Source organism: Peromyscus leucopus, chromosome 3 (assembly GCF_004664715.2).
Source record: "Peromyscus leucopus breed LL Stock chromosome 3, UCI_PerLeu_2.1, whole genome shotgun sequence".
Classification (NCBI taxonomy): Eukaryota; Metazoa; Chordata; class Mammalia; order Rodentia; family Cricetidae; genus Peromyscus; species Peromyscus leucopus.
The window spans coordinates 37131734-37147837 of NC_051065.1; the positions used below are offsets into that span (position 1 = coordinate 37131734).

The 16104-nt window shown below is 40.5% G+C and overlaps 1 protein-coding gene and 1 pseudogene across 12 annotated transcripts in view; both read left to right on the plus strand.

The window, feature by feature from the left end:
• Magi2 (membrane associated guanylate kinase, WW and PDZ domain containing 2) overlaps positions 1–16104 on the plus strand; it is a 1425274-nt gene that overhangs the window by 970961 nt on the left and 438209 nt on the right. The window lies entirely within an intron of this gene.
• On the plus strand, positions 5575–5668 carry LOC114681575 (annotated as a pseudogene).

A 16104-nucleotide genomic window follows, 5' to 3' on the forward strand; every position in this document is an offset into this window, starting at 1 on the left:
ACTTTCAGGATGCAGTTTTCTTATCCACAATTCACCAAGGGTCCCAACTAAGTATGTTGTGGGTGCTCACCCTTGTATGTTAGTATGAAGGCCAGAGGTCAGTGTTGGCTGTCTCCCTCTATTACCTTCTATATTTTTTGACCAAGAGTCTCTCATTGAACCTGGATTGATTCAGCCAGGCTGGTTGACCAGTAAGTTCCTGGGATCCACCTATCTTACCCTTGGTGCCAGAATTCTAGGCATGCACCACCACACCCAACTTTTATGTGGGTGTTTGAGATCAGATCTCAGGTCCTCGTGTTTACAGAAGACTTCACTGAGATATGTTCCCAGCCCCTCAGCTTATCTCCTTAGAAATAACCCCTCTCTCAAGGTGCACTACAGACACCAAGTCTGCTGGGCAGATTACAGCAGGAGCCATCCTTTTTTATGGCTGCCCTTTCACCCTAGCCACAGCCCTGCTGTTTAGAGACTGCATCTTTGGATCTAGACCTACACATTTCTCAGCTTCACCAATATAGAAAATTGTAGCCCAGGACTGTTTTGTGGGCTGATCGAATACCACATGTTCATGTCTCTTTGAAATTCTGCCACAGACACATCAAAGACTACATTCTCAGGGCCCATGCTGGTTTGTCAGGGCAGGAGGCCTTCTCCCTTGTCTCTGCCTGCTGCGGCCTTGAATATGCCTTTAGGTAGCAGTTTTACAGTTTTAAGCCTGCTCAGGAAAATATTAGACATTCATTTAATATGAAATCAGTAAAAGTTTTTAAATTGCAGTTTAAAGAAGTTTTTGAAAACCATGCCTATTAATTTTTCTCTACTAAATCAAATGGTGGTCGGAGACTTATTCTGCATACTGATAAAAGGAGACAAATGATAATAGACCTATCGAAGTCCATGTAGCCATGGCACCATCTCTTTTCTCTTAAAATTCCTCGAGGATTTTAATTTTTCTCATCAATACTTCTCTGATGTCACATTTTAAAGTCCCAAGGTTGCCTAGATCCAGGGAATATAGATTGCTTTCAAATGGTATTATATTTTCCATTTTAAAAAAAATATCATGCTTCAAATAGTCATTCTCTGTGGTTTTTATGCACTTGGGTGTGTGTGTGTGTGTGTGTGTGTGTGTGTGTGTGTGTGTGTGTGTGTGTGTATGACACAGACAGAGAGACAGAACAGGAGCACATGCTGAAGTGTAAGTGTGAACGTCCGAGGACACACTCGGAAGTGAGTCCCTCCTTCCACCGTGTTCAGTCAGTCTGTCCCATTGCTGTTCTGTCTGACAGCATGCTCCAGGCTCGCTGTCCCTCAAGCATCTCTCCAGTCCTACCACACCCCCACCTCTCTCATGGTAGGGCTCTGGGATGACAGACACAAGCCACGGTGTCTGGCTTTTTCAATGTGGGTTCTGTGAATTGGATTCAGGTCTTCTGGCTTGTGCTGTAAGTACTTTTACCTGCTGAGGAAGTTCCCCAGTCCTGCCCATAGCTTAATGTTTAGCGATAATTTTTGTCAGAAAAACATGGTTGTCTTTCCCTCATTAATAAAAAGTGAGTTAAGACATAACAGAAACTTTTGAGGCAAGGTAAAGGAAGACTTAATCCTTGTAAGTCTTGAAGAAAACACATACACACACACACACACACACACACACAGAGAGATCCTTTCAATTCTTCAAAATCTGAATTTTAGACAAAAGTGTACCATGGACACTCCACCCACATGGAGTCACACATTTGATGTCAATCATCTGTATTCATACAAACAAATCTCCCAAGCAAAGTAATTCAATTATTCTGTGAAAATTAGACAGGGAGGATTTTTTTTTCCTTTGAAAATGTGAATCAAAAGTGATTTAGAATAAGATTCAAACCACACCTTACATTATAGCCATCTAATTTTACATTATAATTATTTTTGCTCTGGTTTTTATAGGACCCCTCCTCAGTGAGACTGTTGGAAGCTTCAGACCCAAAGCAAGGCAGCCTTTGCTGCAGGATAGACTGGGATCATGAAATTGGTGAACTCTAAACTAGTTCATGCAGAACTTAAAGTTACACAAAATACTTAGTGCAGAAAAACTGAATATGTCTGATTCTTTCTAACCAAGAGCAATTTTCATACCTATGCACATGTGACACACATACATACACACACACACACACACACACACACACACACACACACACACTTAACACAATGCTTAGGATCCAATTCCTTTGTGTGTGTGTGTGTGTGTGTGTGTGTGTGTGTGTGTGTGTGTGTTTGAAAAGGTCAGTGGACTCTACTGCCTCTGGTGCTCTGGAGCTGTTGGTGGGGCAAATGGGCTTCCTCTTCTCCACCACAGGCTTCTGGATTTATGGGAACTGCCTTGACTCTACGGATGAATGTCAAGCACAGATCAGAGCAGTCCTTGTTCTTGTTCAAGAAGCCTTGTTCAAGAAGCCCAGGTATGCTTCTTGATGGTGGTCCGCATGGTAAGAAATGACTGATTTTCACTGACCGGTTCTGCCTTTCAGGACCACTCCAACCCTTTTGCTGTGGGTGGCCGGCTCCACTGCCACAGTCTTGTGTTGAAGCAGCCGACTGTAGGGGAAGGAGTTGCAGGCCTTCAGGTTACGGGGCTCGATGCTGTACATTTTCTTCAGTCAAAACTAGTGTTCCACTCACCATTGCAGATGGGGTGGGTGGCTCTGTATGGTGTCAGATTCCTCTTTATCTTTAATTCTGAATCCGTAAGCTGACAAGGAAATAAATCCTCACTTAGAGTAACTTAATTTAGAAAATCATTCAAAGCTAGAAGTATTTTAATGGTGCTGGACGGAAGGCTCAGTCACGAGGAGCACCTGCTGCTCCTGCAGACATTCCTAGTTTGGTTTTAGCACTGATGTCCTGCAGCTCAGGATGATCTGCAGATCTAGTGGGTCTCAAACCTTTTGCCCTCTGTGAGCTCCTGCACACACACATACACTGTGCATGCAAGCTCATGTACACACACATGCACAACTTTTAAAAAATCTCTTTGAAAAATATTTTTTTTTTTTTTTTTTTTTGAGTTTTCTGTGTAGTTTGCGTTTCTGAGTCATTGTAGCCAGGCTGCCTGAACCACAGAGATCCGCTCTCCTCCGATGCTGAAAAGGCGTGCGACAACACCGGCGAAAAATATTTTTATTGACTTAGAACAAGTTCACCTCCTAGCAGAGACTGGATACTCAAGTTGTATAGAAAGCAGAAATGACAGACAGTTTGAGTGGACGCACGAAATGACACGTATGAAGAAAGACGTGTGTAAAGGTGGTAAAAGACAACCGGAGATGGGCAGGAAAGGGACGACAAGGCCGGAAAAACTAAGAACTAGAAATCGGAGAGCAGTGGCTGTGCCTGGTATTGGTAATTTAAATGACATTTTGTCTCAGCTCTATCAACAGTACAAGGATCACTTCGTCAGAATTTCCAGATAACAGAGTTTGAAATGAGACTGTAGATAGATCAGTACCTTGGTTTTATCTCAGTGAAATCAGCATAAGCTAGAAGCAGAATTCTTTGCTAATGGCTGAAATAAGGAAGAAAAAATTTTAAAGCATTTGTTTTGTTTTGTTTTGTTTGTGTGTGTGTGTGTGTGTGTGTGTGTGTGTGAGAGAGAGAGAGAGAGAGAGAGAGAGAGAGAGAGAGGGGGAGGGAGGGAGGGAGGGAAGGAGGGAGAAACTGAGGAAGTCAGAGGCATCGGATACCTTGGAGCTATAGATACAAGTACTGTGAGTCACTTAATGTGGGTGCTGGGGATTTAACTCAGTCCTCTGGAAAAGAAATATGTGCTCTTAACCACTAAGCTATCTCCAGCCCAGGATTTGAATCTTAAAGGGCAATTTCAAAATGAGTATGTTACTCACATGGATGGCCTTGCTCTGTCGATTTACATACAGACGTTTTTCTGAAAAACACTAGCAAATATTACTGCTACCAAACCAAACCTCAGATGACTAGATTTTTTTCTAAAAATCTTTGCTATATTCTATTTAAAAAATAGGCATAATTATGTGATGTCAAAGTAGCTGGTAGAGTGAAATCCAGGTGTGAGCAGGCATTAAATATCAAATGGTTATTTTATATTGTCTCTTTGGGGAGTATTAGAGAACTCTGGTAAAGTCAGAAGCCCTGGGGAGCAGTCCAGGAAATGTCCAAGAGGGAAAAGCAATTCAGAGATTGTGAAATCTGTCCACAGTCATTATTTCTGCATCCGCCTCAATGGCTGAGGCTGTTCTAACACTCACTTGGTTTAGATGTACGTTTATCTTGTCAGTATACAGAAATGTAAAACATTCACCTTTTCAAAATCTAAAGGTCATACTAAATGGCTTGAGGAATTTAAGGAATTTAAGACACTGGAATGTCTCGAGATCTTTGCCTATTCGTTGAAATATTAGCTTTAAAATTACATATAGCAAGATAGAAACACTCGAGAAAGAGAAAACATGAGAGAGAAAATAAAGTGTTCAATTAAGTTTTATGGTACTCAGTGAGTACTTAATTAAGTAATCTTTATCTTTACTGTTCACCACACACCCTTAACGGGGAAATGGAGAAGTGTTGAATCTGTGGAATTTGTCCCATGTCTGTGTATTTTCCAAAATATGTTAGGATAAAGTAGTTGATAATACCCTTGTTCTTAAAGGGTGTAAAATATCTGGCCTCTGTATTTATCATTTTTTTAACTTTACTTTTTATAGGGCTCAGTTTTAGGGCCCTGCTAGATGTTACTAAAGAGTAAAATGAGCCGTAATCTTGTGAATACAACTCATTGCTTCTTTGCTCATCAAGACTTCAGCAATACACATCTAGGTAGCAAGGAAGAGTCAGGTTCTTCTGTCTTGAATGGTTTGCCTTGCTATGAGCTATTGACGTATTTAATGAAATGTTCTGTATTTATCAAGTTCAAAAATGTCTTGCCATATTGAAAGCGATTTAGTTATCCATCAGACATACACTCTTAAAACATAACAGTTGGATACAATGGAAAAATCAATTTCTGTTGACTGCAATATGGAAAGACATTAATTATTATTTCTCTGATTAAAAAGTGCAAAAGTACTTTGTATGCTGTTTTATCAGACTAGGTACTTCATCTTGTCAGCAGCTTCTGACTTGGAGATAAATTTGCTGCGCTTATACTTGGATTTTTAGACTTTTCACCTTCTGAATACAAACCAGAAAGAAAGAACAAGCCATTGACTAGCAGTTCTTTCCCCACTCCTCAAAACCAACAAAAAGAACAAGCAAACGGAAAAACTACAGTGACAAACAACAGATTGTTCCTTGGGGTCTGGAAATAAAGCTATGTGTGTTCTGAATAGAAGACGATCTCTTCACCATTTTCTTGTTACTTGTGAAACTATAAGATAGATATGAGAAAGGGATACATGTACACATATCCACAAACGCATTTAGATAGACACACACACCGGAATAGGAATGGCATTTGCAGCACTACACTCCACTTATTAGGCAAGAGCAGCTGTTGATAATTTTGTTTTCCTCCCTCAAGTCTTTTGTATTAAAAAGTACCATACAGTGCTCAATTTGGTAACACATATGCTAAAACCAAAATGATACAGAGATTAGCATGGCCGATGGCATGCAAATTCACGAAGCATTCCATATTTTGCACCAACTCTGACAAAGGCTCCCTGCCAAAAAACAACTGTGACTTGGGAAAGTCTCCCCAAGGCCCTCACGTTTTGTAGTAGGTGGTAGAGAGCCAAAACCTCTTCCTCAGAGCCTCCTGGCATCTCCAGAGCATCAAAGTCATGCCATTAATAAGTTTTCTGAGTAACTCCTGGTTTTGGTCGTGAATGCTTGTTATTATTTAAAATAAATATTAGTACATTAGAATTCCAACAAAAATGTAATATCTGACTCAGTTTATTTAAAAAAAAAAAAACCATAGCAGACTAGAAATTCAACACAGATGAATGTACAAATAAGTGCCTTATTTGCATTTGGATAAACTATGTAAAGCTTTAGGGGCTAATTGATATATGTGAGAAAGAATATTTAGTTTTCAAATTGGTATGTGCTAAGCAGTATGTATGCTTTAGAAATAGAAGCGGATTTGAATCCTCACTTAAAATGATCATGACCTGAGCAATTTACCTTCACCTGTGGCAATAGAAGTAATCATTCTTCTCTTGAACAGTTGCCTAAGGATTAAGTGAGACGAGAACCACTTAGCTTACAATGATGATTACTGTAGGGTTTCTCCAAGTATTGGCCTTCCTGCCCCTGTCATTGTTACAGTTCCTGTGAAGAGACGGGGAGAAGGAGCAGCAGACAGTTGGTGGGGAAGGATGAAAAGGAGAGAGGAGTGAGGAAGATGGAGCAAGAGGAGAAAGAAGGGAGACAGAAATGCGGATCGGTTGGAAATGTAGTTCATGGAGGAGCGCTGGCCTGGCAGGCATGGAAGGATCTGGATTTGATTTCATCACTGATGAAAAGGCCCTTATGCTTGAAGAGCAGATCATATGTCTACATCTCTGTTACAAATTTTAGATAGATCATATAACATAATTCTCATGATAACCCTAAGTAGATGTTATTCCAAATTTGAAGATAATGAAACAGACCCAACGAGATTAACTATCTTACTCAAGAGTCAATCAGTTACTCACTATAGAATCCGATTCTTTAATCTCCAGTTATGTCTAGGAGTATCTAATACCAATTTTAGAATCTAGAAATTTCCACAATGTTTACAAAAAAATATCCTGTTTGGCTGTGGATGAAAGAATAAAATAAAGTAGGGAACTCATCGTGGGATTGGGAGGAAGCTTGGATTAAATGCTTTCAATGCATGAACACACTCTGTTAATGCCTTAAGCAGGGCAGGTGGGAAGCAGACTGATGCCCTTCCAGGGATCCTTAGACAGAGGAAACTTAGAAGGCTTGGCATCCATTGTGGTTCATAGGGCACTGAGCTGCTCGGGAGAGTATAATGCAAGAACTTTAGAGATATGCTCGCTCAGAAAACTTTTGCAGTGATTTGCAGATTATTGGTAAATGTGTATATCTTATACACAAATGGTAGTAGTTATTTGTTATCTTCTATTGGAAAATATAAACCACTTCTGTCATAATATTTCAAATGGTCATTTAGAAAGGAATATGAATATCAGAGTACTTCTGAGAATTGAATTGAATTGTAAATTTATATATGAAACATTACAGTATACACACTAATGGGGTAACATGTCATGCATTGATACATAGGAATATTGTGTAAGATTTAAATTAAGTTAAATATACCTGTCTTCCTCAAACATCTGTCATTTCTTTATGTTGAAAACTTTCTTTCCTTACAGTTTTTTGAAATTTGCCATACATTATCTGTAGTCACCAACTCTACAATTGCACCCCAGAACTTCTTGCTCATATCTAATTGTAACACAGTAGCCACGGTTCAACCTTCTTCATCCGCCTTCTCCCTACTCTTCCCAGCCTGTGTTACCACCACTCTACTATGTTTCTCCAGATCAACCTTTTCAGAGTCTGCATCTGAGTGAGATTGTGTGCTGCTTGGTTCTGCCCATGGCTTATTGTCTTATGTGTTACAAGTGTCGGGACTTGATCCTTTTGTGTGGCTGAACAGTATCAGAATGTGTGTATGTGTCACATTCTCTTGTTGACCCACTGATGTCTATATCCCCTCATCTCTGGGAACTTTTCTTTATAATCTATTTTCAATATTCTTGGACTATTTACCTCTTTTTTCCCATTTGTGACTCTGTACAGGTCATCACATCTTCCTCTAAGATCTCTATATTTTGTCAATTATTCTATTGATACAGTTATTATACTAAACTGAAATTCACTTCTACAAATCATCTGGTCCTAGCAAATAGTAGGTATTCAATAATCAATTGAATATTGATACCACTGAAAATAGAGACTGCGTATAATAACCTGACTTTTAATGATAACTGTCTCCATACTTAGCTTGGAGTGTGTGCACAGTGTTTTTTGAATGGATGAATGAATATAAAAGACACTGAGAGTTGTCATAGTTTTCTCATTTACCAGAGATTAAAACATTATTAGACAACAATTGTCATTTAAAACAATATTTAAGGAAGATAAAGGGTAAAAATGTGTCATAGAATTAATGGGTGTGACACAAATTTATAAAATGCTTTGAAGTTTAGAATGAGATGTATTCCACACCACTCATAACAACAAATCCCCCTCATAGGAAGAGGTGCACCCCACAGTAACATTGCTATGAGTACACTAAGAAGCAATAAATCCCCCTCATAGGAAGAGTGCTCCCCCACAGTGACATTGTTATAGGTACAATCAAAAACAAAAAACCCACCCTCATAGGAGGAATGCACCCCCACAATAATATTGTTAAATGTACAACCAAAAGCAAGACTCCGTGACTCCTGCCTTATTACACTTTTCAACAAAAGAGTCAGAGAAGTGTCTATCATATAGAAGAAACTTAAATAATTGGATTTACTAAAGGGGTGGGTTACATAGATGGCCCCAGACATAAACATTTTAAAATCTAGTAATTTAAGAGGTTCACAGGCCCTTGGCAGATTGCAGGAATGACTGAAATAGGGAGAAATGTGGAGTTCTACTCTTCCTCAAAACAGCGGACATCTTCTGTAACCACAAAGAGCATAGCTGTTGCCAGTATTTGAAAGACAAGACAAGTAGGAACTACCAAGCAGTCACTGAGCACTTAGGAGAGGTGTAGTCACCAGAGAAGATAGGAAGAAAGTGGCTGCAAGCAAAGATTGCTGAGATGTGGAGCAGTTGGTGGTGCAGAGGCGGCAACCACAGTCTAGTAAGTAGCTGCAGCCAGGGCAAGGAACGGGGAGGGAAAGCGACAGCAGTTGTGACGCTGATTGAAACGCTGGAGACAGACGGGCGGAGGCTCCTGTGTTGAGTTGCATGGATGTCAGAGGCAGGTTCCAGTAGAGATGCAGGGGCTCGCAGTTGGAAATTATCCTCACTAACGGTCAAATGACAGAATGAAGTTCTCCTTGTCACCCAATATGAAATGTATGGCCAACTAATATTTTGATGATAAAAAAAGTTAAAACTCAGGTTTCATTTTCAAAATACATTTCTTAAGTGTTTTGTGTTTTGTTTTGTTTTTTGTAGACTTTGGGTTTTCTCTCCTCTTCCTCCATTCCTTTTTGTCTGTTTTGATTTATTTGAGAGTCTTTCTGTTGTCCTCACTGCCCTTCAACTCTTTCTCGGCCTGCCTTACCCTCCACAATGTCTGCCACTGTTCTCAATTTAGAATCTGTATTTTAGAACAGCTTTAAGTTTGTTAAAAATCCCGAACAGAAAATTCAGGTTTCCATATGCTTCATCTCACCACACCCTCCACCCACTTCCCTTTTTATTAGCATCTCAGTCTCTGAGGTGAATTTGTAACAGTTGATGAATCAATACTAAGGGACTATTATTTACAAATGTTAATTATATTAATAATACCCATAGTCTGTTTCAGAATGTCCTCTGGGTATTATTTGGTTCTTGTGGATTTTAACACTTGGCTGTACCTTGTGTCCATTACAATGTGTACTGGATAGTTCCACGACCTTAACAAATTCCCTGTTTCCTTTACCCCTCTTCCTTCCAATCACTGACTGTGTTACTGACACTATGGTCCCACCTTTTCAAGGATGCCACATAGCTGGGGTCATCTATAGTGTGGAGCACCCCTCCCTTTTTTGTTTGCTTCTACTTAGCAGTGGACACCCACGGTTTTCTTGTGTCTTCTCATAATTTGATGGCTTATTTCTATTCATGTCAGCATAATGTTCGAGTCTGAGTCTAACCGCAGGTTTTTAGTCCAATCTCCTATTACATTCTAGATTCCTGCCAGTTTTGAGCAATTGTGTGTAAGTGTTATAAGCCATGTACAAGTTTTTTTGTAGATATAAGTTTTCAACTCATTTGAACAAATATATATGACCATAAAGACTGGATTATATGATTCGACTCTGTATGACTGGGAGACGTTCCCTATCCAGAGGTTGTAAACGTTACAAGGATGGAGTTCCTATGGCTCAGCACCCCTCCCGATGTTTGCTGTTGTCAGCCTTTGTATTTTAGACATTGTAAATGCACTGGCACCAAGGTCAGACTTTAAATTTAATTTTGTCATCTCTACAAGAGAGGACCCCTTAAAAGTAGATTTAAATAGAAGAAAATATTCTTGGTAGGCAATTCTTCATATGCACAGCATCATGAGTTTGGTGTAAATACTGAAAACAAATCAGAAAAACAATGTCTTGTACTTTGTTGAGATGTTAATTATGTCAGGTGACATGATGGCCACACTATTCTCTGGAGGTCTGTGGAGAGTGCTAAACGGGGCAGCTCAGGACACAGACACACAGGTAAACAGATAAGTCAGGCATGTTTGTCTGTGTGCTCAGCTTGTGCCTGCGACCCCCGTGAGAAGTGTTCAAAGAAAAGAACAGGGCGAAGAAAGTGAGGAAGCTGTCAAACATTTAAACACATGTCAGGTTAAGCAGATTCCATTTCTGCGTCTGTAGATTGCTAAAGATAGCTTCTCTGTTCTCAGTGATAAACACAAAAACTGTCTCACTAATACTCTAGTATTTGGGGTGACGATTATATGGATTACTATCTATAAGAAGGCTTAACATATTGCCTGACATATGATAACTATTTAATATTGAGTTGGCTACCCAGTGGGAAACTGAAAGTCAGGAAAGTCTGATGTTTGAAGTGGTGACATTTGAGCAAGCTGGCTAGCTCACCTGGGGACCCAGACAAAGTGAAACAGAAGAAAGTCATGGCTGTGTCTGAAAAGGCCAAGAAGAGGAATGCTATATTGCAACAGGACATTATACTGTAAGAAAGGAATGAAGAGATACACAGCTTTTGTGATCCTGGCAGATGCCAGATGCCAAAAGCCTGGGAGCACAGTGGTTCCTTTACCCAGATCTGTTTCAACTGATCTCTCTCCTTTTATCTCTGAACTCCTCACGCCATGATAGAGTCAGCCATTAGTAAGATTATGTGATGTTAATGAGTTCTTTCAGTTTCTCCATCTGTGGATTTGAATCACGGCTGTCCTGGAAGTACCTGAGTATCTTAACTGCAGTACATGCAGGGAATATTCACATGTGTTTATTATTCTAAAGAGATGTGGCAGATTTAGGTCTAGATATAGCAGGTCAGGAGAGTTATGACATTGTGAAATCACCCATTCAAAACTAAAAATGAGATACTAAAGAATATAAAGGGTAGAAGAATGAAACTATTATTCAACTTCAACTTAAGGTGAACATGTTTATGTACTACCAGAAAAAAAGGTAATTTTCAAAAATTGTTTCGTTAGTCTTCATATAAAAGCAAGTAAGTTCTTTTTACAGAGTAACCCCATTCAGCTATTGATATTCAATAAACTGAAATAATTTTATTTTAAAATATAACGAGCCCTAATATAACCTCTATATTTTCATTCTCACATCAAATTTTATATTTATTGTGTTCTCTTCTAGTGGTTTTGGAATTTTATTTAAAAGCATTTTCAAATTTTTGGACACTTTATAGATAGATTCCCTGGTGCCTTGAATTTTAATGCATCTGTTTCTCTAAACTGAACTGAAATTTCTGTGTTTCTTTAATGATGTTGGTTTCCTGTCATGCATGCGGTTTTAGGCTCATAAAAAGTTCAGATATTCTATCAAAGTAATGAATCATTTTTGTAAGGAAAATACATCTTTATGTTTTATATCATAGTGAATTTCTCGTTTTAAACTGTTTGTTTTTGAAATCTTTCAAAGTCATTAACATGGGCTGAGAACATACCTCAGTGACAACACCCATGTAGGATGCATGAGCTCTAGGTTCAAACCCAGATCCACAGGAAATCAGGTAGGGGTAGAGAGTTAGGGAGGAAGGAAGGAAGGGAGGGAGGAAGGAAGCAGGGAGAAGGCAGCAGAACAGGCACAGAGGTAGTATGTTGTGTTAAGTCTGGAATTACAAGAATTGTAGGTGTAATTTTGACACTAATAACATCCTCTCCTAATATTCTAGGCTATAGTTTTCAAAACTCTTTCGTGGACATTATTCTTACCAGGCCAGTCACAGCTGTTAGGAAGATTCGAGTGGCAGCACTCCTTTCTGGGAGAGACATGAGTAATGAGTGAGATGTTTGTGTTCTGCTCCCAGCACAGGGCCCAGGGTGTTGGTTGTTTTCAGTGGCAGCATGTTGCAAGGATACTGCCCTGTCATACCTCAAAGGGTTCAGTCAAATCTGACTCTTGGAAATGCAACACACATCAACCTCGAGGTGCTGTGATGGATGTGATTCTGTCAGTTACTGGAAACCTGCAGAAATATCTTGAGTTTTCTTAAGTGCATTAATCATATTATGATACTCTCTAGAAAAAGGAGGTCATAATTCACTAATGTGGGGATTTGAGCAGCATGGTACATGCTTAATAATACAATGTTTGCTGGTGTCTCAAACTCCCAATCTCAGAAAAACACCCCTGGCCAGTCAGTATTGCCAGCAATGCCCCATTCATATAGTATTTACTTTGTTCTAGACCAGGAAACTCGTCAGATCCTCATGACAAATCTATGAAACAGACACTATCATTACCCCCTGCTGTACAGATTAGGAAACTGAGGCATGGGTAGATTATAACATACCTTAATCGCCTCAGTTCCTTAAGAGATGGGGCCCAACCCTGCTCCCTTCACCCCTGCACATTTATCATTCACAAGGAAGGACTTTAGAAGAACTGAAAGCATGCCCCACCTACAATCTTTTTTGAGACCTACGCCACATTCTTTTAATATACTCAAAGATTTGTTAAGTAGTTTAAAAGGGAATTTCCCATTTGTTTTTGTGCCCTGAATGTTAGAAATCAAGGGAATAATCCTTGTATAACACAGCATTAGAAGTGTTCATTCTTTACAGATGTAAGCTGCACAAAAAAATTCAGCTCACACACACTTGAATAAATGGAAGGCCATAAAAATTGATCCTTATTCTGCACAAAATCAATATTTGACATCAGAAAACTTCCCAACCACAGGAAGGAGCTAAACTAACAGAATGTTGTCCTGCAAAATAATGGGTTGGCTTCAACACCCAATGACCTGTGCAATGTCTAGTGCATGGAACCACAAAAACATTCCTGGAGATGGCCCTGATGCCTGTATTCCCCTACCATTGCACATTCCTAAATTGGTTACTTTATTCTTTTCCTATCATATTTTTCTTTATTCAAAGTTATATGGTTCAACAATCAGAGTATAGCGTTCCAAACCCTCCTAATCTGACAATAGCCTGTATACATCACTGTCCCACCAAGAATAAATGAATGAGTGGTGAATGAATGGTCATGGAGAGAGTAGCCAGAGCATTGTGGTAACCTTAGTTCATATCCAATCTTCAATTTGGAAATAATATCTCCATCTCTTTTTAAATATAGACCTCTCCTCTTTTGAGAGAGTAGACACCCCCATTCTAATTCAACACTGTGGATGTCTGTTCTCACTGCAATAAGTTCCTTAAACTGTGAAGCAACACACATTCATCACATTCATATATGAAGACTAAGAAGGCCACAATGAGTGGGCGCTTATTCTTCACACATATGCACGCGCGCGCGCGCACACACACACGCGCGCACACACACACACACACACACACACACACACACACAATGCAATACTAGAACACTTCCAAACCTCAGGTAGGAATTAGAGCAGTGGAGATAGTTTTGATATCTGCTGGTGCCTCTGTAGGAGGGCCACCAGTCAAGGGTAGCAGAGTTAAATCATAAGACCGAAGTGGGCTGAAAGAGAACAATGTTTACTTCTACAGTCTTACAGTAATTGACCACCAAGTGGCTGTTTCCCGGCCACATCACATGTTCTTTGACCTACACCTACATTTGCTGAACCTCCCACGTTGTTAAACAGCATGCTGAAGGATTCTTCTCTATAAGACACTGTATATTAGTTCTCTGTGGACCACTGATTCACAATATAAAGCTTTTCCCAACTTACTTGCCCCAAACTCCTCAGTTCTTAATTTTAGGGATGTGCCAGAGCAGTAGTTTCCTGGTAAGGATGAGTATCTATTTATTCATGGATATGTAAATATACATACATAAACCACATTTAGAATACTGTTTAAAATAGGAAGCATGGGCCGGGCGATGGTGGCGCACGCCTTTAATCCCAGCACTCGGGAAGCAGAGCCGAACTCTGTGAGTTCGAGGCCAGCCTGGACTACCAAGTGAGTCCCAGGAAAGGCGCAAAGCTACACAGAGAAACCCTGTCTCGAAATACCAAAAAAAAAAAAAAAAATAGGAAGCATGGGACATGGATGTTTTCTGCCAAGGTTCCAGTTTTTAAATTGGGAAACTTTTTTTTTAATTAAGAAAATTTTTTCATTCATTTTACACACCAATCAAAAATCCCCCTCTTCCTCCTCCTGCCCCCCCCAGTCTTCCCCCTCCACAAGAAGGCAAGGCCTCCCCGCATGGAGGCACACCCAATAGAGGCAAGTCCAAGCCCTTCCCCCTGCCTCAAGGCTGCATGAGGTGTCCCATGATAGGTAGTGGTCTCCAAAAAGCCCCCTCGTGCACCAGGCATAGATTCCGATTCTACCGCCAGGGACCCCCCAAGCAAATCAAGCTACATAATTGTCTCACCATGCAGAGGACCTAGTCCAGTCCCATGCAGGCTCCACAGCCATTGATCCAACTTTCATGAGTTCCCACTAGTTTGGTTTGGTCATCTCTCTAGGTTTCCCCATTATGATCTTGATGCACTTGCTCATAGAATTCCTCTTCTCTCTCCCCAGTTTGACTCCTGGAGCTCTGCCTGGTCTTTGGCTGTGGATCTCTGCATCTGCCTCCATCAGTCAGAAAAGCTCTGTGATAACAGGGTATTCACTAATCTGATGACTGGGGCAAGCCAGTTCAGTTCAGGCACCCTCTCCACTCTTTCCAGTAGTCCACCCTGGGGTCATCCTTGGGGATTCCTGGCAACTTCCCTAGCACTGGGTTTCTCTCTATCTCCCTCCATCATGGTATCTCTTTCATTGCATTCCCACTCCATCCCTGTTCCAGCTCAACCATCCCATTCCCTTATGTTCTCATCCCCATCCCCTAACCTTCATTGCCCACCCCTCATCCCCAGTTGACTCATGGAAATCAGTATGGTGGTTTCTCAGAAAATTGGGAATCAATCTTCCTCAAGACCCAGCTATACCACTCTTGGGCATATACCTGTAGCTAGAGTTTTCCTGCCTGGCCCACAGTCAGGACAAATCTCTCTCACCCACCAGTCCCACAGCCGCTCAGACCCAACCAAGTAAACACAGAGACTTATTTTGTTTACAAACTGTATGGCCATGGCTGGCTTCTTACTAACTATTCTTATATCTTAAATTAATCCATTTCCACAAATCTATACCTTGCCACGTGGATCGTGGCTTACTGGCATTTTACATCTTCCTTGTCTTGGCGGCTGCTGCAGGCAGTGAGTCCTTCTGCCTTCCTGTTCTTTTATTTCTCCTCTCTGTTAGTCTCGCCTATACTTCCTGCCTAGCCACAGCCAACCAGGTTTTATTTATTGACCAATCAGAGAAACTTGACATACACACCATCCCCAGCACAGCCACGTGCAGACCATCTCAGACACCTGCACTCAGGCCCATGGTCCTAATCATCCTCTATGCGGACCTGCTGGGTAAAGCCATGAAGAACCCAAGAACAGGCTCCCACAGGACATACAGAACATCCCACAGCATGTACCCAAGGAATGCTCAATCATACAACAGAGACACATGCTCAACTATGTTCATAGCAGCATTATTGGTAATAGCCAGAACCTGGAAACAACCTAGATGCCCCTCAGCTGAAGAATGGATTAAGAAAACGTGGTACATATACACAATGGAGTACCGCTCAGCAGAGAAAAATAATGACATCATGAAAATTGCAGGCAAATGGATGGAACTTGAAAATATCATCCTGAGTGAGGTAACCCAGACTCAGAAGGACAAGCATAAGTGGATAC